The sequence below is a fragment of the Zalophus californianus genome, chromosome 6, assembly GCF_009762305.2.
Source record: "Zalophus californianus isolate mZalCal1 chromosome 6, mZalCal1.pri.v2, whole genome shotgun sequence".
In the NCBI taxonomy this organism is placed as follows: domain Eukaryota; kingdom Metazoa; phylum Chordata; class Mammalia; order Carnivora; family Otariidae; genus Zalophus; species Zalophus californianus.
This window is the reverse complement of record NC_045600.1, coordinates 102,900,428-102,925,976: the sequence shown is the minus strand read 5'-3', so window position 1 is coordinate 102,925,976 and position 25,549 is coordinate 102,900,428. Positions and strand designations below refer to the sequence as shown.

At 44.1% G+C, this 25,549-nt stretch overlaps 1 protein-coding gene across 1 annotated transcript in view; it reads right to left on the bottom strand.

Moving 5' to 3' along the window:
- TLN2 (talin 2) overlaps positions 1 to 25,549 on the bottom strand; it is a 437,998-nt gene that overhangs the window by 258,775 nt on the left and 153,674 nt on the right. Inside the window, exon 3 of the mRNA XM_035728108.1 lies at positions 1,360 to 1,444. The gene's annotated coding sequence lies outside the window, so the exon portion shown is untranslated. The remainder of the gene's footprint in view (positions 1 to 1,359; positions 1,445 to 25,549) is intronic.

The following is a 25,549-nucleotide window of genomic DNA, read 5'->3' as shown; positions in this document are numbered from 1 at the left end:
GCTCCTTCCCCACATTATCTTCTTGTGCTACTCATTCAGTCCTCCACCCCTGCTGCCCCCTATACACACCCCTACGTCCCATGGAGAAGTAAATGGAAAGTAGAGTCTTCCACTCGGTATGGACCCATGGCAAAAGAATGCACTTGGCACACTGCTTTCAGATCTGAAATCCTGGGAAAAGCTTAGGTCTGCTGTGCTTCCTGCCCAGTGTGCCTGGGCCCTTTCGTCAAACGGGACCTCCTGGTGCCCCCCCCTGGAGGTCCTCAAAGGGCAACACGCACAACCAAATGGGTCCTGGGCAGGACAGCTCCCTTCCTCTTCCCCGTTCCATATACATGTGATCCCACAGCTCAGAACTCTTGGCCATACCCTTCACCCCCACCCAGCCCCACCCTCCTTACACACGATCTTTGCACTGGTCTCCCTGGAGTCAGGCATCCGGGCCACCACATCCCTAGCTCTCAGTGTCCCACATTTCAGGTACACATTTATCTGTCAGATACCACCTGGCCAGAGGCTGCCCACAATGGTGGGAAGGGAGGATTCTGTACCCTTTTATCCAACAACTTAAAACACTGTCGAGTTTATTAATTTTTTAAGATTTTATCTATTTGTCAGAGAGAGAGAGAGAGAACACGCGCAGTGGGGGAGGAACGGGGTGGGGGGAGAAGCCGGCTGGGCTGGGCCAGCCGTTGTTTTATAGATGAGTATATGAAAACCAGTAAAGATCAACCTGTCCCTAGTTGTGCAGCTGGTCAGGAACAGAACCGGTAAGCCTGGTGTGTCACTATATGGTTTTTGAGTGTAGGGGCATAAACCACCCCTTCTTAACCTGTCAAAGGTCGATCCAGGCATACCGAGGACCTGCAGAAGATCACCTTTGTCCCTGCCGAGGGTACCTCACACACGCTACTTGGGATCATGCAGCCCCACCCAGGACTATCAAACGGAGAAAGCCATAACCTATACCCAAAGTTTATCTCATGTTAGAGCAACTGTGTGTCATCCCTGGAGGGCTCCAAGAACCATCAAGCAGTTTCACGGTGCAAAGACTACTAGAATTTTCTACATTAATTCCTTATCCCATACTTGAAAAATAAAATGTTTATAAAGGCCACGGGTGTGAATAAATGAGAATTCAAGCAGGAAGGCTAAACACAGCTCCTCATCCCCATCTTGCAGGCCCCTATCTTCACCCCACCCAACTACATCAATGCAAGTAGCAAGACCGGCAGCGACATGCCTGCCTCAGAAAATGTCAAATGAGACAGTGTAAGTGACAATGTTTCAACACTTATGTTTTTATCAATGCAGGGGAGCGGCTAATGATAAGAAGATATTTTTTTTTCAAGGACTCACCTGAATTCTCAGTTTATGTAAAGAGTTGATTTCCTTGAAGATATCCTAAAGCATCTGAGAAGACTTCCAACAGCAATACCTAAAACTAATAAAAATAATCGGAATCAAGTTATGTTAGAGATGTCAGTTTTTGGAGGAAAAAAAATCTCAATCTATACATTGGTCATTTCCCCCCCACACTAAGCATTTGAAAGGAAGTAACTCAGGAAACAATGAATTTCCTCTACAACACATGGGCTGGGAATTCTCTTTACCAACAGGGAACTGAGGTCCCAAGACAGTTATTTCAAAGACCAAAATTATGTTACTGTTGGCAAAGAGGTAAAAACACATTTTTTCCCCTTCCCTGTGGTAGAAGTACTTAATGGTTTTGAATTTAAACAAAGACCCCATATATACATTTCCTCACCCACTTGCCCCCACCCCCAGTGTTTAAAACAGAGATCAGGCACTCTTAGTCCTTTTTAAAATTAGCTTATATGAGCTCTTCTTGTCTCGTTCACCCTATTCCTACGTAATTTCTCTAATGTGTCCTTGAAGTGGCCCCTTCTTGCTTCAACTGATCCCATCCATTCCCAGTTCTCTGAGCCATTCACAACTGACCAGTTAGCACCTCAGTCCCTGGAAACCCAATTTGAAGCAGAGAAGCACCACCATTAACTGCAAAAATCCAAATGTCTTCAGCCACAGTTAACAAACAGGTATCTGAGGGACAACATGCATGTGAATCAATGAAACAGAACACCCAGATACAGAACCAAGTATTCATATGAAATACACCAAGTATATAAGGAACCATATCTGGGTAGGTGTGGGAGACTGGTTCATGAATGGTACTGGTTAGCTATTGAGGAGGGAAAGAAAAGTCTAGATCTCTACCGATGAAAAAATAAACTCCAAATAGAATCAGAGGAGTATGAGAAGAATATACTAATAATTTTATAATATACAGACAGAAAAGGCCTTTCTAAACATGACATCAGGGGCGCCTGGCTGCCTCAGTTGGTAAAGCACACGATTCTTGACCTCGGGGGTGTGAGTTCGAGCCCCACATTGGCTGTAGAGATTGCTTAAAAATAAAATCTTTAAAAAATAAATAAAAATAAACCTGGCATCAAAAACTGAAACTATAAAGGATTGAGACATTTGGCTGGCTACCTTTATAAAATCTCCAATTTATGAAAAAAAACCCTTAAATTTATGAATGGCAAAATTAAGTCAAAACTAAAGGCAAAGAACAAAAGGTGATATTTCCATCCAAGGGTGAAATAAGAAACTAGGTAAAATATTTACACAGCATACACATAAAGGTTGCTATCCTTATTAAGCAAAAAATTAAGCAGTAAGAAAATACTCCTCTCAAAATGGACAAAGCCAATAAACTTTCCATGAAAAGAATTATAATAGCAATAAACATGTGAAAAGATAATCAACTACACTAACAATGAAAAAATACAACTTTAGAAAACTGAGGGTTTTTTTAACCTGTCAGACTGATAAAGATGTCAAAGACTGGTAACAGCCAATGTTACAGACGTAGCTCATGATGTAAACCACCACTTATTTTATTTTGTCCACATGTAAAATGACACATTCTTTGATCCAGCATTGCTACCTCTATGGATTTACTCAAAGTAGTTAACTAACTGTATATGCAGAAAGGTGGACAAACACAGCATTATTAGTAATTATGAGGGAAAACAAGTCAATGTCCTCAAGATTCACAAACAGGAGACATGTGAAATAAACCATACAGACACTGGAAATAATGATACAGGTAGGTCTGTATTTATTGATTTGAAAAGATATCCACGTGAATAAAATAGGTAAACGACCATGCGCACTGTGATTCTATTTGTATGTGCATGTTCCCAGATGTCCTAAGACCTATCTAGAAGGATGTTTATCAAAATAGTTATAATTACCCCTGATTATTGACATTTCGGAGGATTTTCACTTCTAATACTGTTTGAATTTCTGATAATGAGCATGATTTTTCCAAAGAATACAAGGGAGCCGTATTTAAATCCCATGCTCAAGTGGTAAGTGTTACACTACACAGATTTCTACTTGCTTTTTGTCAGTTTTCCTCTCCAGCTAGTGACATTTATATCACAGATGTGCTTGTAATGAACACTTACTAGAGTTCCCTTCCTCATCTCCAGCTCCTGTTCATTCCCCAGAGCCACCCCATCTTTGCATTTGGGTTCCTAAGAGACACCTGTATCCTTATTATAAATGCCCCCCCTTTTTGAAGGTAAGCAGCTCAATTTAGTTGGATACTTGTGACCAAACGAGTACCACATAATACAGCACTGCTTTTTAGTTTCCATCTTTTCAATCATCCCATCCCATTTGAAAATAGATCAGTAAACCCTGTAATCACAAGAATGAAGATTTATCACATACAATGTCATGTATACATTTATGACCTACAGCTGAAGAAACTGAAGCAAGAGACTCAAAGCTAGTACAACAAAGGCAAAACTCTTTCAAGAGACAGGTATATTCATTCCTGACTAATAAGAGAACTGATGAAAAGACTATTTGAATAAGAATAAAAACAAATGGGACATACTTGTGCAGATGGGCCATTTCTATGGTTAAAATATCCTCCACTATAATGTTTTAACCACTTCACTGATTTATTTTTATTGGATTATGTTTATCAATGAAAAGCCTTTTTTTTCTATTTAGACTATAAAATACAGTGATGTTTTCCCATAATGGGACCATTATGTTCAATTTATCTCCAGCAAACAAATTTATTCTTCTCATTGCCCTATTTTTAAAGGCTGAGAAGTTCCATATAATGCACGAATCCTCCTAATACCGTAATTATAAACCTGGTTAAAAAGCTATAATCCCTTGTAGACATACAAATCCCTTTACAGGTGTGTTGGATGTAAAGTACAAATCTAATTAATCCTTCTCCATCTCCTGGAGGCTCCCTCTCTCCCAAAAACAATGTCCCTAGGAAGTAGGCAAAAGGACAAGAACCACTACCCACTTACAGAAATGAGTAATCATGAGCCTTAACCAAGGATCTGTGTCTCCAGGGCATAACTCAGACAAACGCACAGGCCACCCAGGGCCGTCCACTGGCCTTTTTCTTCTCACTCCTCCTCAGTCCAAAGGCCTCTTTCCAAATGGATAGTTGGGGGCAGGGGAATGGGGAGCCAGGCAAGCCTACATCTGAGGCTGAGACCATCAGGATTTGAGACAAAATATTGCATTTAGGGGAGCACAGTGGTTACAGGTAGAGAATGATCCTGGATCTGTCATTTACTTGTCATTTGGCCTTGATGTGCCTTAACCTCTCTGTGCCTCAGTTTCCTCCTCTGTAATAATGCCCAGCACAAGAGCTGTTTGTGAGGATGAAAGAAGATAGTCTATCTAAAGCAATTAGCAGTACTCAAGAATCAAACTTGGTGGGAGCACTGATGCAAACAGCCCATGGTAGAAACTCATTATTCATTGCCTGATCACAGTAAGGTTCCTAAAAGAACTCTGGAACAGAATATGTATCTACCTATGACATAGTGCTTATTTTTAACATACATAAGACCCTTCCAATCAAATAGAAACTTAATTTAAAGGTACCAGAAGAATATTATTTAAGGACCTCCACCTTAAAATAGACTTCTTTGAATCATCATCTGATATATCATTTGGCAGCTCCCATATTGTACCTTTTCTGAGTATTTTGAGAGAGGCACAGGTAGATGTGACCAAAAGGCAGCAAAAGCTACTGCCTTGTCACCACAAGCAGGACATTGTGACTGGACTTAAGTGCTTTTGTATCCTGGACCACGTGCTCCTTGCTCCAAAAAGCTTCAACACACCTCTCAGAGTCCCTGGTCACTCATCACCAGAGCAGATATAGTAATACTTCAATATTTCAGACACAGAAATGAAATGAGAATGTGTAGGGGCGCCTGGGTGGCTCAGTCAGTTAAGCGTCTGCCTTTGGCTCAGGCCACGATCCCAGGGTCCTGGGATCGAGCCCTGCGTCGGGCTCCCTGCTCAGTGGGGAGTCTGCTTCTCCCTCTGCCCACCCCCCTACCACTTGTGCTCTCTCTCTGTCAAATAAAATCTTTAAAAAAATGAGAATACATAAAGTTCTTCACTCAGTGCCTAGAGCAAAGTGCCCCCAAAATGGTACATCCACTACTGATTATCATCTTAACAGCACTGAAGAAACAAAACTCATATTAAGTAATCTGACTGAGACCATACAAGGTATTTTTTCACTGTGAGGGTTTTATGAACACTTGTTTTCCACATTTCACTCAGCATAATCCACACAGCAGTGTGGGGCCAAGGTGAAGGGGGCTCTGAGGAGGCAAGAAGGTTTCTAGCCATAAAGGGCCTTCACAAGGCTTGTGGCAGAAATCTCACTATGTGGTACATATCCGAAGCAGCTAAGAACACCTCTGCCCTAACATTTCTTTAAAAGACAGGGTACTGAATGGAGCACTGGGTGTTATACGCAAACAATGAATGAACCATGGAACATTACATCAAAAACTAATGATGTAATGTATGGTGATTAACATAACATAATAAAATAAAATAAAATAAAAAAGGGTATAGTGGGGTGCCTGGATGACTCAGCTGGTTGAACGTCCAACTCTTGGTTTTGGCTCAGGTCGAGATCTTAGGGTCCTGAGATCGAGCCCCACGTCGGGCTCCATGCTCAGCTTAGAGTCTGCTTGGGATTCTCTCTCCCTCTCCCTTGGCCCTCCTGCTCATGCGTGCGTGCTCTCTCTCAAATAAATAAATCAATCTTAAAAAAAAAAAAAAAAAAAAGACAGGGCATAGTGTAATAACGCACACAAGCTTTGCCCTAATACCATCTGCATGAGCCCAAAAATCAGGAGATGGGCCAATATGAACACATTTCAGAGATTTTTACTCTCCAAAGTTAACAAAAGTGTTTTTGTAACATAACACCAAGCAAAGCAGAGAAAATCTAAATTTAGCTGAAGATGAGAAAGGTATACAGTTGACCCTTGAACAACATGGGTTTGAACTATATGGGTCCACTTATATGTGGATTTTTTTTTTGATATAGTACAGAACCCTAAGTGTATTTGCTCTTATGATTTTCATTTCTCTAGCTTACTTAAGGGCATAGTAGATAATACATATAACATACAAACTATGTACTGACTGTTCATGTCAACAGTAGGCTACATCAGTGCTTAAATTTGGGAGGAGTCAAAAGTCACATGCAGAGTTTTGACTGGGGGCGGGGATGTCAACTTTAACCCCAGTGTTGTTCATAAGTCAACTGTATTACTTTGAGCTTGAAGTTAGCACTAACATTGGACACATATTATTACTAATTCCTCAAACCAAAATCCAAGAAGCAAATAAACCAAATAGTTCTTCAGGAGCCCTAAAATACAGACAGGAAAAGACAAAGAGTAAAGAGAAATTTTGAAAACAAAATTCTCCCCACGTCCTACAACACCTACCACTTGCCAAGGATTTGTCCTGCTTTTTTCTGAAACCATGAGAAGTTTTCAGTCTAAGTACAGCTCAATGTTTATAGAGTCCAGCTCTGCTGTCAGAAGGTATCTGACTCCAAAGGGAAATGCCCCATTCTGTTTTCATGGCCTCCTCCCTGCTGTCTTCCCCTCTAGAGGCTGGGTGCTGGGGTCAAAAGAAACTCAACCTCTCTCTCTCTCTCTGTCAAGTAAATAAAATCTTAAAACAAAACAAACCAAACAAAACAAACTCAACAAAGCACAAGCTCAAGGCATCAATGCAAAGCCCAAGGCCTTCAGAGATGAGAAATGATAAGCTACCTTGTTCTATGCAGGGCAAAGACAAAAGCTCCAGAAATCTCTCTGCATTCCTCTCAAAGCAGTCTTCCAGCAAACTAGGAAGTCAGGGGTGTTACATGCAAAAAAAAAAAAAAAAAAAAAAGATTCTCAGTATAAATGTGGGAAAGCCTGCTTTAAACAACATTAAAGAGTTTCTCTAATGCAGAACATTCTGGACCCTTTAAGATGCTAATATTGATCGTGAATAAGTAGCTTCAACCTCATTTGTACACAGACTCCTTTACTCCTGGGGTCTATGTCCTGGGACCAGCGCCTCACACAACAGTCAGGGAAATGTTATAATTAGATTTTTATGCAAATGATTATTGAAGGCTCACTCTGCCCTACTACAGTCACAATTGCATGACTAAGCACAACTCCCCTAAAGGATCAGTTAATGATGCAAACAGTGTTAAGGCAAAGCCCGGGGAAACACGTGTTTACCATGAGGACTGGAGAGGTGCTAGGATTATACTAGTTGCTTCATTCCCTCTTCTACACTTATCAGACATAGAAAAACTTGAGAGATGCCATGAATTCCTTCTTGTTCTGTAATTCCCTGTTCCTCTTCTCTCACAAATTTACAGACACTTAGAATGAGACGAAATTAATAATCTGAGTAACTAGAACGTGGGGTTCATGGGAACAGGGACTGTATTTGGTGCAGGGCTATCCCCCAGCCCTTGAGCAGTGGGGGTACAAAGGTGCCCCACCAATACTGGACTATGTGAAGAGAGCAGTAAGTAAGAGAGCTCATGTAAGTGTATCATTAACTCACCACTTTTATCAACTGGCCAAAATATGCATCGTACAGGTTTCTATTTTAGATTGACTCTAAAATGCTCAAACTTCCCATCTTTTTCTCAAAATGTTTTATTTTCCCCCACTTCATTTCCACCATCGTCTCCTGCACCCCCCTCAAAAATATATTTTTCCTTATGGCTTTTGGGTTAGAAGGAAATTTTTATCTCTAAACTATCACATTCAGTATATGGTTACAGCCAATTGTTCTCAATAAAAGCCCAATTAACTAACTTTCAAATGACGAGGAATTCCAATTAATCAGAGCCATGAAGAGAGTCTCCTCTGTGGAAAGGAAGAACAAACACATTTATCTTTCAGAAGGCTGCAACCACACACCAAAAAGCTTTTATCACCAATTTGCTGGAAAAAAGCAACTGAGCATGGAATACAGACATCAAGAAATATCCTATGTTATTAATTTCAAGGTTCTGAACATAATGTTTACAATAACCCTGGGATGTTATAATACCTTCAAATGAACAAATAAGAACTTCAACATTTTTGCCAAACTCAATTCACTATGACAAAATCGGTGAAGGCATTTTAGAAAAATTTCTAACAACTGTGTTTTTTTCTTTAAGGAAGAGGGAAGAAAAGAACGAGGAAATACTGCTCTAGTTCCTCCTTGGTCACTCCAAAAATTAAATCGATTAAACCCTTCCCTACTCCCATTTCTGCTACAGAGCCGTTCATGGCCAGGGTGTTCCTATGGCAGTTCCCAGTCTTAGCTGGGCTGTGTTTCCATCTATTGTGGCAGTCCGGCATGCCCCCTGCAAGCCAGCTCTCCCCCAGCCCCAGACTAAACCAGCTGGGACAAGCATTTGAGTTGTGTCCTCAGCTCCCAGGCTGCAGGGACCTCGAGGGCCCACTTCCTCACCTCCCACCTTACCTGTCCTGAAAGTCAGCACTCCTCCTCAAACCCTTCACCCTCTAAGCTGCTTCCCCTGGGGTGGCCCTTGACCCCCAGTCTCCCATGCCTAAAATATGCCCCCCACACTGCTAGTCACCTGGCTGCCCATCAAGTTCCACCTACTCTGGGGAGACTTCATCAACCACAACTCTCTCTCTGCACTTAACCATGTTAGGTTGAAATCATCTATTTAAGTGTATATAGTCCCCCACTAGATTGTGAGCTCTTAGAAGCAAGAACTGTGGCTTCCTCCATAGTCCTAGCCTCAGCAAGGCCATAGTTCCTAACACACATTAAGTACTCACATATCAAACATATCGTGTATTAATAACTCCAAGACACTGGAGTAGGGGGCTTTAAAAGGCTGGGGTACAGCCAAACACTCAGGATTGGGTCAGGTGTCTGAACGTGTGCATGCCTAGGTATGTGTGAACGTGCATACATGTACAGAAGAGAAGGGGCTGCCTTGTTCTATGATCACCCTCCACCCCTGTACTTCAAAGTCAAGGTCCCAGTTAAAGCTCCCTTTTCCTTTTTTAATCCCAGGGATTGGCTGAGGACTCACTCTTCTGCCACAAACCTTTGAGTAAGCTTCTCTCCTATTTGGCCCGGTGTCAGTTAGGGAACTATATAATTTAGTATTTATTCCCTCTTTCCTATCCCCAAAGCAAACCAAGGTTTTAGGAGGCTCAATGATTAGAGAACAGGACAAAAAAATAACCCTCTACAAGCTATGATCTCATCCCTAACCCCTAAAGCAAATCTGTCTTCTCAGTCACTCCAACTTGGACTCCGTGGGAGAGCACGAAGCCACGCCAAGTATCAACAGTGGAAACCAGAGGTACAAGAAGAGGCAAATGTTATCATCGACGATCTGAGCATGTCTTAGAAAGGTGGGGCAAAAAGCTGTAGTGAAGATACCACAAAGGGACAACCGTACAGTGGAATATTATTTGGCACTAAAAAGAAATGAGCTATCAGCCATGAAAAAGACTCGGGAGGAAACTTAAACGCATATTACTAAGTGGAAAGCCAAATGTGAAAAGGCTACGTACTATAGGATTGACATTCCAGAAAAGGTACAACTATGGAGTAAAGAGACCAGTGGTTGCCAGAGACTGGGGAGAGGGAGGGATGAATAGATGGAACAGAGTTTTTAGCGCAGTGAAACTACTCCGTATGATACTGTAATAGTGGATACATATCATTATACATTTGTCAGAGCTCACAGAATGTACAACACATGTCTGATGTACAACAGTGAACCCTAATGTGAAGTATGGACTTTGGGTGATTATGATGTGTCCACAAAGGTTCACTGATTCTAACATACCCTTTGGTAAGGGATGCTGGTAGTTGGGGAGGCTGTGTACGTGTGTGGTGAGTGGGTATATGGAAACTGCCTACTTTCTGCTCCATTTGCTGTGAACCTGAAAGTGCTCTAAAAAAAAAAAAAAAATCTGTGAAAAAAATTAACATTAAAAAGAATTTTTTTAAAGCAAGAAAGGAAAGTGAGGTGTTGGTTCTCCATATGCCCCCCCTCACCCCCGAGGCACCAAAGCCAGGGAAATACCTACAGGGGCCCTCACCACCGTAGGGAAGAGCCCAGGGACAGAGCGAGGGTGAGACAAGGGGGGTTGGGCATTAGAAACAGTCATGAAGAATCCAGGGGCCACCTCTACATCACTTGTAGGTAACAGAGTAGTAAGGTTGAGCAGGGGGCTGCCCGGGCAGTGTTCTAACCTGCTAGAACTGACCCTAAGTAGTTGTAACCTCCTTACTTTTATTCCCACTGCCACCTCAGCCTCTAATTTGAGGCTATTCACCCATACTAACACCTTAAGAACTGCTTCTGTAGTGTAACAACTCAACTAAAGGACGAGACGAGAAAATGTGACTTCCTCAAGTCGTAAGCCATCTGGTTTTCCTTAGTAGTGGCAAACTCATCAACTGTAATAGAATATCCCAAGGCTGCACCCAGGAGAAGGAATGGGCATCCTATTTAGGAGACGTGCTGAACTCCCCACAAATGCACAGAATGGCTCATTCCTCTAGCCCTCAATGCATGGTTGCCTGGGTGCCGTGAGCCAACATATGACAACATAAAAGCAATGGCAAGAATCAAGGTGCACTGTGAAATTTCATCAGCCTCTGGGCAACATAAAATAAGGACCACAAACAAGAATATCGGGTCATTTGGAAGGATGGTTTGGCTCATCAAGTACAAACTAGCTACTCAGGTATACACAATGTGAAAATCAGGGACACTTGTTTTTTATAAGTAAGAACACTATCATCACTTGGCTCTGATTAGTAGCTATTGTATCCCTCAAACTTCATCTTTCAAAAGCGCTTTTGCTGCCCTAACATCTCCTACTATGTGCACTTGGGTCTTCATGAATTGCCACCTGATAAATTTTTCAAAAAATTAAATTCCTCCGGTCTTTCCTCATCTGGCCAGATTCTTTACATATTAGTAGGTTCCCCCCTACTCTTGCTGTTCTCTCAATTTCCAGGGATCTTGTAGATTTCTCTGTGTAATTTGGCAATTCATTACATCATGTTGTATTCATTCTCATACAGGTTCTACAGGGTTCTACATCTATGACAGGTAAGGTATACTCCAGCGCTCAGTGCAGAGCCCGGTGCTGGGTCACTCAGGGCCAGTGGCATTCTGGTTCCCTTACACTCCTGCGGAGTCAACGTGGGCAGTGTGGATCCTCTGAGCCTCACCTCACTCCCGTGCGAAAGGCAGAGAGGAGAACGTCCCTCACAAGCCAACCCAAGGGCCACAGAAGCATAAGGCCGGGGCAAACATGCCTGTAATTAATACCAACTTTCTTCTTCCCATGTGTGACCTCCTGGCTATATAACTGGCATAAAATCTCAGAGCAAGAATGAAGACTCCCAGGAGGCTTGGCTTGACCTCGGGGTTGTAAGTTCAAGCCCCACCACGGGTGCAGAGAGTACTTAACAATAAAATCTTTAGGGCGCCTGGGTGGCTCAGTTGGTTGGGCGACTGCCTTCGGCTCAGGTCATGATCCCGGAGTCCCGGGATCGAGTCCTGCATCGGACTCCCTGCTCAGCGGGGAGTCTGCTTCTCCCTCGGACCCTCCTCCCTCTCGCGCTCTCTGTCTCTCATTCTCTCTCTCAAATAAATAAATAAAATCTTTAAAAAGAAAAAAAAATAAAATCTTTAAAACAAAAGAAAACAAGGACCCACCGCTTTCCTGTATTCCTTTCAGGACATTTTCGCCATTCGGAATTATAGTATGTGGTTTTCAAATAACGGCTTCAAATTAAGGGCAGTTATTTTTGAGTGACGGAGTTTCAGATATTTTCTTTAAAACTTCACGCACCATATAAATACTTAAGAGTTCCTGCTAAAAAGTTCAAACACGCATGAAGTAAAGGGAATATTTTCAGGAACCCCTAAGTCTGCATCCTTCTGATTCCACGGTTACCAGTTCATGGGCAGTCATTTCATCCAGAGCCTCTCCCCGCTCTGTGCCAATCACCCTCACTGGCCATTCATTTGAGGCAAATACCAAATACCATACCATTTCATCCTAACAGTTTGATAAGATGAGTATTTCATTTCATCAGAAAACGAAGAAAATTGTTGTCACTTAGAAAAAATTTAAACTCACGCCTATCTGAGTTAGAGCCATCCCGTTCCCTGTTGCACACAGCAAGACCCGGATGACCTAATAGGGACTCAGCAGGCCTGAGTTAGGAATCCTGGCAGCACAGGAGCTGGCTGGGTGAGTGTGGACAGGGCCTTCCCGCCCCCACCCCGCCCCACTGCTCTCTGCCCAGAGACCCCTGCTCCCAAGGAGGAAACTCAGGACGCAAGGTCTCTGATGCTCCAGGTCATCTGCTTGCGCATAACTAGGACTTTCTACTTTTATATGTTTCTCTGTCATTCCCAGCAATGGCTCCACTAACCGGGGTAACTTAGCCTTTACTTGCTCTTCGTGAAAAAGAACAAATACATATTCTAGTAGCAAAGTCTTCTCTAGAACCAAGTTTCTTCCATAATACCCTTATATTAAAAAAAAAATCTTTGTTCTTTTTCTTCCTCAATCTCTTGAAATTAAAAAAAAAAAATACAAAGTAGAATCCTGCTTGAGTCTCTTGTCTCTATCCGTAGAGAATCAGTAAAAGCAATTCTCATGCTTCCTCCCCTGCCCTGAGGTGAGATAACCAGTCTACCCACAGAACTCATCTGTTAAAAATCACTGATGCAGGTGGCCAGAGGCCTCTGGGGAAGGATGACTCCCCAGAGCATCCACCGTGGTCCTAAGGTAACTAAAATCATTAAAAAATTATTTTGGACCAACTCGTAATTCAAATATAAAACTACTCAGGGCATTGTGCAAGTTGTGTACCTCACAGCGGACTTTGATTCTCCGTATCTGTACTACCCAATATTATGGCTACTAGCCACACAAAGCTGGGGAGCACTGGACATGTACCTACTCTGTATCAGCACGTGCAGTGAGTCTTAAGTCCAGAGATTTGGAACACTGAGTACAAAGAAGTAAAATACTTCATCAATAATTTTTATGTCTTTTGAAATGTTAACATTTTGATGTACTGGGTTAAATAGAATATATTTAATTTCACCTTTTTTAAAATGTGGCCATTAGAAAAATCTAAAATTCTGGGGCACCTGGGTGGCTCAGTCAGCTAAGCATCTGCCTTTGGCTCAGGTCATGATCTCAGGGTCTGGGATCGAGCCCCACGTTGGGCTCCCTGATCAGCGGGAAGCCGGCTTCTCCCTCTCCCTCTCCTGCTCCCCCTGCTTGTGCTCGCGTTCTCTCTCCATTGAATAAATAAAAAATCTTTAAAAAAATAAAACTTAAGAGAAAAGAAAATCTAAAATTTTAAGTCTCCTTTCTAGTACAGTGCTTCTCTAGATTCTAATTCCTTTTCATAATGGCATAAATACGTTTCAGGTTAACCCAGCCCAACTAGTGTTACTTGAATATAACCCTAAAGCTAAAGTTAATTCACTTGGACTTGTTTTTAATTGTCTTGTATGCTTCCCCTAATGGTTCCTGCCAATTCCCATTAAGATTTGAATATTTAAGTGTTCCAGTAAGACCATTACAGCTACCTTGAGCCTAAAATACCACATAATCATCAGATAGACCTCTTCAGAATGAGAATCAAAATATTTAAATGCTGTGCTATTTAAAAAGCAATTCCCAGTCCATATTTTTTTTATCTCACAATCGGAATATGATAACATTTCTTCTGGCTGTTATGACCTTGGGTATTAGAATTACACTCTATGCAGCTGAGAAAATATACAGACGCACATTTCTACTCTTAGACAAGGGAGGGCTGGGCATCTCCCATAAACCAGGAGAGCCACTCACCTGCCTTCTACTGGTTTCCAGGGGATGAAATCATGAACATCTGATTTAAGTGAGTACTGAACACTGATTTTTTTTTTTTAAGTTTTATTTATTTTAAAGAGAGAGAGCGCCCGAGTGAGCGGGGGAAGGAGGGGCAGAAGGAAGAGAGAGAGAGAACCCAAGGAGACTCCACACTAAGTGTACAGCTCAACTAGACCTCCATCCCAGACCCTGAGATCACGATCTGAGCGGAAACCAAGAGTCGGATGCTCAACCAATTGTGCCACCCAGGTGCCCCTGATTTTCTTTTTTAAAGGAAAAGTCAAACATTATGCCTGACCTCTGAAGGTCAGTGGACTTCAGGGTGCTTGCCAGTTATGTTTTCCTAATGGTCAGCAGGGATCAGAGTAAGTGGGACCTTTTTTCTTTTTTCCATGACTTCATGGGAATACGGGAACTAAGTAAAACCTCCGTTATCTAGCCCAATGGTGCCCAAAGGGTGGTCTGCCCACCACCAGTGTGTGACTGGTCTGCAGTAAATACAGAAATGGAGGGTAAACATTTGGAAACTATTATAGCAATTTAATAATTTATGTTGGCTAAATGTGATTTAAAAATGCTTCTATTTTGTATTTTTCTTAAATATTTCATTTGTATTGCATTTTACAGAAGTAGGCCAGCCCAAAACAAATTATAAATTGATTAACTGACCCCTTCATTTCAGAAACACTAAACCTGCTCACCAGAATCCCCAATTTTCTGGTCATCTCATTCTCCACATTTAAGAGTTGGGGGCAGAAGGAAGCACAAGCGGGAAGGGAGCCAGGACTCTGTTTTTAGGGAAGAGAAACTACCACTTAGGGGAGACTGAGTAAAACAGAACAATTTCCATGACATAGCTCAGATGAGGATCTGTCACACAGTCATATTTGTACATCTACAATTACAATGCCCTCTGTCTTCAATTATATGCCATGGGTTATAAACCACATGGTGCTGCTCTAATCCAGTGGTGATGGGTCCCAATTTCAGAAATATTCAATTATATACAAACTCAAGTTCATATGTGGAATGATTACACCTCAACGAAGCACAAATGTCAAGTGTTTTCTCCCCACGGGTGGAAATTAAAGTGTTTCTTAAAAGCCAAGTGGAGATTAAAAGCTAAAAACTCGTAGGTAAGGAGCCGATCCACGGGCACTGACCATGTACAGAGGGTTCTGAGCACCAGACTCTCAGACTAGCAGTCACTTCCGTTACATTTGGTCTCAACACTGGCTCCTTAGCCCTGGCTCCAGCCAACAGAGGGGCTCCTAGCAAAGCTGCGTCCCGCCGGTAGCTCAGACCCGAGGCTGATGACCAGAGCAGGGAGCCAGGCAGCTGCACTCCTCCCCAGCGCCAGCACTAACCAGCCATCTAGGCCCCTGGGCAGCCACTTCCCCTCCAAGCCTCAGTGTCCTCATCAGTACAGACAGTTAATAACAAATACCCCTCGGAGTTAAGGGAGAGTTGGTTTTGCTGTTCAGAGGTTCGGGAATTCCAGCAAGCTGTAGACTGAAGGAAAGGAGAACCCATAGCCCAGAAGAGGAGGGGGATTCCTGGAGCAAGGGGACCTTATGGGAGATGGGAAGGGGGAGACAGTTCCACCAGAGAGAACGTCCCCAAGCCTGGACATTGGCAGCAACGGAGGAGAGAAGCCTGACAGGTGGCACCTGGGGACCTGTATTTTCCACTGGAGATGGGAGGAGCATGCTCTCTGAAAAGGGGCTACTGAGGAGGGGGTGGTGTAAAGGGACTAAAAGCAAGGTGATAAGTCTTCCCGGAAGAACCCAAGCATGCATGGACCCTAGAAGGGCAGCACATGGAAAGAGGGCTGAGCAGAGGTGGTGGTCATCATGTGCGCATCTCTGATGGGTCCCCAGAGGTGGCCATGAGGCCTTTATTTGCCAGGGCTCAGGGCGAGGGCATCAGGGAGCTCGAGTCCCTCAGAGAAGGCCTACTGGAAGGAGGAAGTGAAAGCGGGGAGCCTAACAGAGTGGGAGTTTCAATAGGGAGGTTTCAGTGAGGTCAAAGAGCAGGCAAAGGATGTGTAAACAGGGTGCCATCAGGGTAGGCAGACAATGTCAAGGGGCACGATTTCTGGACAAACCACACCTCACTCAGGGTGGGGCTATGAAAACTGGAAGGTAAGGTGGTAAAAGAGAGCCAGTCAAGAGTCCGTTTAGGAGCTGGGACGTTCATGGGTTCACAGGCAGAGGTGCTACAGCCTGGGTGTTTGGAGACATCTGGCCTCAGCTGTAGGATTCTGTCCCATGGGCATGATTTCGCCCTAGAGTAGCTGCACGAAACTCTGTACTGTCCCAGAGAGTAAAGCTGTTCAGCACCAAGACATGAAGCTCTGTGCATCCACAGAGCTGGGCCCAGCTTGTGCCCCTTGGAGCCTGAAGCTTTCCAGTGTTCCCAGAAGAAGGCATTAAAGACAGACAGACAGACAGACGCGCGCGCACGCACACACACACACACACACACACACACACACACACACACACACACCTCAGTTTAACTGGCCTGACACCCTTCCCCAGGGAAGCCCTGTGAACCTGAGCCAAAGGGCTGGTGTGTACTTGTTGACTGTGTAAGCAAGAGTAGAAGAATGGCTAATGTACAGTGGAATCTTGTACAGAATAATGGCTTTGAGGGAAAAAAAAAAGAGAGAGAGACAGAGACTGGGGAGTGCACAGAGCAGCTTCTTGATGAAGCCAGGGCTGGCCAGAAGAGACGCACATGGCTAAGGAGCAGCCACCGGGCCAAGACAGAGAAAGGCGCAGGAAGTGGATGGACACGTCGGGAGGGCAGCTGTGAGGTGGCAGCAGGGAGTCGGGTGGCCCACAGGGCAGGAAAGGCTGGGGCAGGGAAAGTAGCCTCGAATGAAAGCATTGGGAAGCAGCATTTGGGTGCAGTTTGGCCACTGACAGAATGTACAATCAGCAGATACTAACCTTTCATGTACTTCCAGACCTCTGGCTGGTACCACATATTCTGGCATGAAAAGTCTGGCAGAGAGGGGGGTAAAAAGTTTTAATTTTGGGGGAGGGGGTGCTGTCAGCAGCCCACCTAAGGGCACACATGTGGGGAAGAGCTTCCAGACAATAGAAAGCACCTGCAAGCTGAGCATTTCTTTTGAGAAAAGGGCTCTGCATCGTGTTAAGCCCGAGAACCCAGAAGGAGGAACCTAACTTACAGAACTAGAAGGAAAAGAGGTACCTGTTATGTTCCTACCAAGTGCCAGGCAACAGCGGCAGCATCTCTACACCTTAATACATGAGGACGCAAAGAGAATGAAAGACAGCCCGGTCCCTGTCCTGCCCTGGTACACTGTGATTCAATGGAGAGGGATACAGAGTAGGCTGCAAGAGACCTGAGCGACTTATCAACCAAATGGATAGACATTTAGTAGTAAACATTTTTGGGTTTAAAACTAGTTCATGTATTTTTAGGGATAATAATTACACTTCCGAAAAGAACCTCCACCTTTTAGAGTTGCATACTGAAACATATATACATGTACACAGACAAAATGCTAGGTGGAGGGTTTACTTCAAAATAATCGAGTGGAGAAGGAGGGGTTCTTGACAAAACAAAATCAATCATGTATTAACCATGGGAGCTGGGTGATGTGTACGTGGGGGCTCGCACTGTTCTTCCTACCTCGGTGGATGTCTGCCATTTCCAATTAAAAAACAAACTGGAGGTGACACATGAAGGTACAGTACATTGTCTTTCACCTAACTGTGTTAGGACAATGATATTTCTGCAACAAACTCCAAACTCTGAAAGTGTGATGACGATGCTTCGGGCTTTAAAGGTAGTTCCTGTAACAGTTCCATCGAGATAGAGTATTTCAGATTTTCTAAAGAAGCAAGACTTGCTGGCTGTACATCCATGCAGTGATGCCTGAGAAGGTCCAGGGACTACATCTGCCCAGTGTGTCACCTTGACATCAAAATTTGGCACCTTCCCCTCTGATGACATGAAGTAAGTATGACTGATTCACACGCATGATGGGCAATAGACCCCTGTCATGCTTTGTTGCCCAGTTGAGGAATCAAGCAATGAAAAGGTGCCAAGTGTCAGGCCCATCTCTGGAGCACTATCATTGTGACTGGCATCCCTGTTTTAAAACCACCAGAAAAATGGCAATAATCCAGGGGCAAAAAATAGGTAATACCTGCTCTAAAAATTACTAGCAAATAATGGTGATTTGATAATCACCAACAGCCCTCACTTCTGTGAGACCCCCATCATGACCATATTGAGGACAGCTGGGTTAGGAGGGGACTCTCAAGAAGTTAACAGTCAACGGACCCCCGCCACCACTCCTCCCTACATCCAGACACCCTTCCATCACCAAACTCAAGACATCTTATGCTACCACTTTGGGAAGAATGGTCTTAAGCCAGTGGTTTTCAGCCATGGGTAACTGGCCCTCGGGAGATGCTGGCATGGTTGGGAAAAATATTTCGTTGTCACAACTGGGGAGCGGTACTAGTGGCATCTCATGGTTAGAAACCAAGATCATTGTTCAACATGCTGCAACACACAGAAGAGGCCCACACAACGAGGAATTATCTGACCTAAAAAGATGTAAGTTAAAGTTGAGAAGACTTGGCTTAAGCGGGTAGAATTAAGTGTTAAAGGAATTTTCAAACTTGTTCAGAGAGGCAAGGAGGGGGAGAGAGAGACAGGGAGACAAAGAGGGACAGGGGGAGAAAAAGATAAAGAACTGACATGATCTTTTACAAATCTTTTATATATTTCTACCAATATTCTTTAACCAGATGTGATATTTGAGGCCACATTCTCTAGTGTAACTCTCTTTTGTCCACTAGCACGAGGGGCCAAACACTTGAGAGACTACAATTGCCAAGACCAGTATTTGCTTTTTTCCAACGGCCATGTTTACCCAAGATTATTCTGCTCTTGGTGAACTAGAAACCAACTGGCTGTTGACACACTTGGAAGAGAGCCAAGGAATAGTCTGGCACCCTTCCCCACGGGAGGCAAAGGAGGAGAGCGGTCCAAGAAGATCCATCTGCAAAAACCACCTAAGGTTTTGGATGGAACCACTCTGAAATCACTTTGGAAACAAGTTCCTATCAACAGGGGCATCCTGTTAACATTTCCAACAGCAGTGGAGTCTTGAGCAAAGAAAAGGGGGAACCACAGGAAGAAGGAATGTCAGGAAGACAGAAGAAAGAGAACAATTATCACCAAAGAATTTAACAGTGCTTTGACCTGAAGAAAGCAGAAAGGAAAAGCAACTCACACGTCATTATTGTTCCATCAACAGTAGCTTTAAAGCCAGGAGGGACTCTCTTTAGCTTGTTAACTCTGAAATATAACCCACAACTGACCTCCACCATGACCAAGAATAGTTTCTTATTTGAACTCTGCTGTTTGCATTTACCTGTGTAGTGTGTTTACACAAGGAATTCTGGTAACAGAAATTCAGCTGCACCTAACCCTCACAATCACCAGATTTCTCATATGCCACAGAGTCCTGTAGTTCACAGCCATTGCGCTTTACCACCAAAACTGAAATATAGCTGCAGTAACTATCGTGAAGCTCACCTGCTTACATAAGCAGCAAGGATTTCTGGCTTAAGACTGTACCAACCTCACATAGGAACTCCAGATGCTACCCCTTCAAGAAAGTCTGGGCACTACAGTGTGCCTTGGATGGCATTCCTAATGTCCTAGCAATCCTGGGCACCAAACGCTTGGGCTTCTCTTCCTGCCTCTGGAAGAAACTTTCTCAATCTTATGGCCTCTCCTAGAAAGGAGTTGAGGCTTTAGACCCAGAAAGGTCAGGCCAGAGATGCCCAGCCACAAATGTCCATGACTTTGGGGTACAGAGGACAATGTTACAGCAGACCCTTTGGTCCTCCCATAAGGACACAGACCCAACCTCTAGCCTGTAATGGTTGACTAGTGACCCCCCAAAAAGATATGGCCATGTCATAATCCCTGAAACCTGTGAATGTGACCAGACTTGGAAAAAGTTTGTAGATTGACATCTGGATATTGCAGATACTGAGAAGCAATCATCCCAGATTACATGAGCAGGTCTTAAATCCAATGAGAAGCGCCCTTGTAAGAGCCAGAAGAGAAGACAAGGAGAAAGTCAGTCCATATGAAGATAGAGGTACAGGTTTGGAGTGAGGTGGCCCCAAGAAGAGGAGAGGAATGATTCTTCACTAGAGCCTTTGGGGGGAGCATGGCTCTGCCAATACCCTGATTTTGGACTTCTAACCCCCCAGAACTGTGAGAGTAAATTTCTGTCGTTGTGAATGAAAGGCAGCAAAATATGCCACCCCAAAATATGCCACTTTGGCGTACTTGGGCTATAGGCTATAGGCAGGTGAAAAACAGTAAATACAAGAAGAGGTTTTCTCTCAACACCACTTATCTGCCTAAAAACAAATTATCCAAAATAAATTCAATTGTATAAATCCCCTCCCCAGGAGTTTTATCAATCATGGAAGATTGACTCATTCAAGAAAGGAGACTAGAAGTCAATACCACACCCAAACTCTGACAAAACAAACAAACAAACAAAAACCCATCTATTCTTCAAAGGGCCCATTCATCTTTCCTAAAAATCACTTATTCTTCCCTAAGAGGCCTACATTCCCCTCCCTTTCCCTATTAACATGTTTAAGCCTGAATGCTCAACTACCTCTTACAATTACTCATTTTTACCCCATGTGTATCTCTCACGTATCCATGAGGTATACAGGTTAATAAACTTGTTTTTCTCCTTTTAATCTTTTATTATAAGGGGTCTCAGCTAAGAACTCACAAAGGCAGAGGAAAAAGCACCTCCCTGCACACCTAAGTCACCCAGTTTGGGGTAACTTGCTAAGGCAGCCATCAGAAACTACTACATGGTCTAACACTGGGCTTGCCCACACCCAGCATGTCAGAATGGCCAGGTCAAGGACACCTATGACAAGGGCATCCTCCTTTCCACAGTCCCTGAAGAGCTGAGGAAAATGGGCGTTGAGGACAGGTGTTCAGCCTTGAAGGCCAAGGATCTTTTCCAGAGAACTAGCTCTGGGGCATGGCATAGAGAGTGTTTTTGTCTGGCATGGGGCAGAATACCAGCCAAAGAAACAACTCTTCCCAAAGGGTCTGTGAGAACAACCCCAACACCTTGGGGGCCCTCTGATAAGAGACTGTCATCATCAACCACCTTTGCTGCTGTTTCCTAAGGATTTCCCATAGGCTGCACACTATATGCTTTCAACAACATTAAGAAGTAACTACTTAGTCTGAGTTTTGATTTTGTCATTCCCTACATTTTCTTTAAATTGCCCCCCTCTTGCATATATAGGCCTGAAAACACTTGCTTAGTGTAGCACCTAAGAAGAGAATGCCCTGGTTGGTACAGCTCCTGAGGAAACTGAGGCATAGAGTGGTTTGGGTAGTCTGCCCCAAGTCACTTGGCCACTCAGTGGAAGAGCCAGTCCCGTAACTGAAAGCCAACTCTGCAGCCCATGTCTCCAGCCCCATGTCCACACACTACTCTGCCTCCCTACGCACCATGAGGTCTGTCCCTTCCCCTCCAGCACACTCCCTACCACCACTCAGCCCTACCAGGCCTGCCCTGGCTCAGCCCCGCTGCAGCAAGGGCCCCATTCCTTGCCCCAGCCGCAGGCACTGCCAGCCCCCTTTCTCTCGGCCCCAATACCTTACAGAGTTTAATTAGACAATAACTAGGTATATAAAAATGCTCATGTCCTCGATCAAGGGCTCAGAGAACTCAACTCAATAGACAACAGTGACATCTGAATAGTTATATCGTAAGAGCTCCAGAGGACAAGAGGGAATTCCAGAGGTCTTAAACCAAACTGTCCCCTTTCGCTACAAACCAGTTCAGACTCTTGCCAGAGTTTATGATTCCCTATAAAGGCACACAGTATTCAAGCAAGGTCCTGCCAGTCTTTGTCAGAAATATCGCCACCCCAGGGGAGGCATTATCTGCTAACCCTTTCCCCCAACAGTTCCATTGAGTCTCTAAGACACAAAGGTTTATAACCTTTCCCCTAGGTGCTACATTTAAGGGAAATACTTTGACAATGTGTTTCAAACATCTTTAAAATGCCAAGTCCCTTGAACCAGTAACTGCAATGTCGGGAGATCTATCCTCACAGAATAATCTTAGATGCAGAAATGCTTTCAAATATAAAGATGCTAAACATTCATTCTTCATGCTAGTAAGAACTTGAAAACAACTTTATGATCCAAAGAAGGCGCTAAGTTAACGGTGTTTTATTTTCTTGACTGGGTATTACATGGCCAGAAAAATATTGTTTATGAGAATCTGAGAAACTGCTTACTCCATAATAAGTGGAGAAAACAAAATGCAAAATTGTACTTAGAGCATGACCCCAACTATGTCAACCCAAGAAATAAACAAACCAACCAATCTCATCAGGGAAAACAAGACAGGAAGTTAGTCAAAATACAAATTTCTCTTGAGTGGTGGAGCCAAGGGTTTTTCTTTCTCTTTTCTTTTTTAGTTTTTTTCATGCGTTTTCTATAATGAATATGCATCACATTCAGAGTTGGGAAAAAATGAACGTCACATAAAAAAAAAGAAAAAGAAAAAAAGACTCCTATGGCTGCTGAGTCGTCCGGAAACACTAGCATAGGGCCCTTGGCAAAGGGGCACTGACTTTCCTCCTCAGCCTCCATGGCTGTTTCCTTCCCCCACACACTCCCCTTCTGGCACCTTTCATTCCTTCGCGCGTTCCCAGCATCTGCCTTGCACCCTCCCCCTCAGTGCTTCTACATGCCCAGGTGTGTGCTTCGCTTCTCCTCTCCCCCACTGGGAAATAGGTTCCAAGAGGACATGGGATTTCATCTTCTCATGAGTCACTCCGGTAACCCCCGTGCCTAATGAAGTCTCTGGCAGATCCTAAGGTTCCATCAGTGTTGGCTGAAGGAATGAACAGAGAAGCCTTGAACACCTCACTACCTGTAGCCTCCTTGCTAACCCCTTCCCTGGCGGCCTGCCCCTTTTGGCCCCTTACACCTTACCAGGAGTTACCAGTTCCTACCTCTGTTTTCATGGAAAGTGTGCCTGGCCTCATAAAACATTTGCCACGCTCCACATTAGCAGCAGCGGCCACACCAGGTCAACAATGACCACTTACACCCGAGAGTGTGTGCGTGTCATCTCCCTTGCCCTCACCATATCCTGGAGAGGTGGCTCTGGTCATCACTCTCCTTTCACAAAAGGAAACCGAGGCTTACGCATGTCAAGGAGCACCCTCACTCCCACAGGCAGGAAAGAGCAAGGCTGTCTGACCCCAAAGCCCAGAACTTGACGATGCTCTGCTGGGGGCCAAAAGCCAGTCCAGCTGTCCTCTGCAGAGGATTCTAAACTTCTTGTAGGCAGAAAATACACGTTGCTCTTCTTTAAAGGTGGTAGATACTGCTGCATAGAGCAGACTTTCAGATTCTTGCCGATTTGAGCAGCAGAGTGATTTTAGTGTGGACTGATTCATTACATGAGATAACCCTCACGTATTCAACATTTAAATGGTCTGCCTGGCAAACCAGGGGCAATCCAAACAAGTTCCAATTCATTCAGATTAACACAAGGCTATGCAAGGAATTTAAGGGTCCAACTGTTGCCAGACAGTGCCCCCGCCCAAGCAATCAATCAGAAGCACTTAATTAAGAAGTGGTATGTTAATTGTTACTTTTAAATATCCATTAGCATAGATCCCCTAAAAACCGGCTATTGGGCAATAATGTCAAATTTCTGTCACAGATCGTATTTCAAAAAGCTCTTTTAGGCACATCATCTGTCATCCAGTGCAATTTATTATGTAAATGCTTTACTACTTTCAGATTTTCCCTAGAATTCTCTTAGGTAACTTTCCATTATTCCAAACTGATGAAATCTTTTACTACGCCAAATGAGTACTGTTCATGCTTTCAAATTAGTTATGAACTCTGCTCACCCTGGCAAGTCAATGGAAAGTTTGGGCCCTGAGTGGTACTAGGGCAGCATGTAAACCCGCAGGGTTTCAGCACTCAGTAACAGCTTGTTGCTGCTAGTCAGTCCCTAACAAGTAGACTCATACACATTAGCAGATCCTGCCGGCACCTCTTCTCTCCCTGGGGCTATCTGCACAGCAACAAAGGGGTATCCATAAGCACTTCGGAGAACATGCGTGTCAATGGGAGGCACACAGCATCTTACACAGCATGATAAAACTAACATGCTCAGGAAAAGCAATGCAGAAGTAGAATTTGGAAGAAAATCTGCAAGTTACAAAGTGCAGGAGGGGTTATAGACTGCAGTGTTGGCAGAACTCCCTTATCCATGTCTAAAATCTTAGTAGTTTCCAGACTGAAATGAGAGTGCCACCACCATGGGAATACGTCCCCTCAGCCCTGCCCAGGGAGGATTCTGAGGGCCCTTCCTGTTAGCTACGAGACCAGCCTCCCAACCCCACGTGGAAACCGGAAACCTGGGTTGACTGACCCCTACCACTATATGCTTCTCATTCAGGTTTACAGGGGTGCATCTTATACAGGGAAAAGCCCAGACAAGGCCTCTGAAGGACCGAGTCTGTCACCATCTTGCCTCATAGAAGACATGCGGCTACAATGTTTGAGCCTCTTAGTCTCCTTCCCTCACCTGTAAAATAAGACATGCACTGCTTAAAGCTCCAACCCTGGATGATGGTAGGACATGTGCAATAATTTCAGAAGTTAAAACACCACCACTGAGGAGATGCACCCTGTTGTTGTTGTTGTTGTTGTTTTTTAATTAAAAGCTGCTTAGGGACTCATTTAATGGCTCAGCAAGTGGGAATTACATGCCTAAGCTAGGCACTGGGAAATACAGAAAGGAATAAGGCCAGGGCTTCACCGTAGAACGAGTCCCCCCGTGATGGGAGAGGGGAGACCCACCAACAAACAAGGTCGATAAAATGGGATGCACGCTGGGGTGTTTATTCAAAGTGTCCCAGCAGGGGGATCCTGGCCAGGATACCGGCGAGGCACACCCTCAAGGACCCACAGGAGGCTTCCCACAGGGGGCCAAGTAGGCTGGACGGACTCTGAAAGGCTGACAGAAACTGTGCCTAACGCACAGCAGGGGGACAACAGAAATCAGGCCTAATGTGGAAGAAGTGGCAGGAAGGCGCCGTCAGCGTGGCACCCGGGGCAGGCACCACCACCTGTGTTAAATG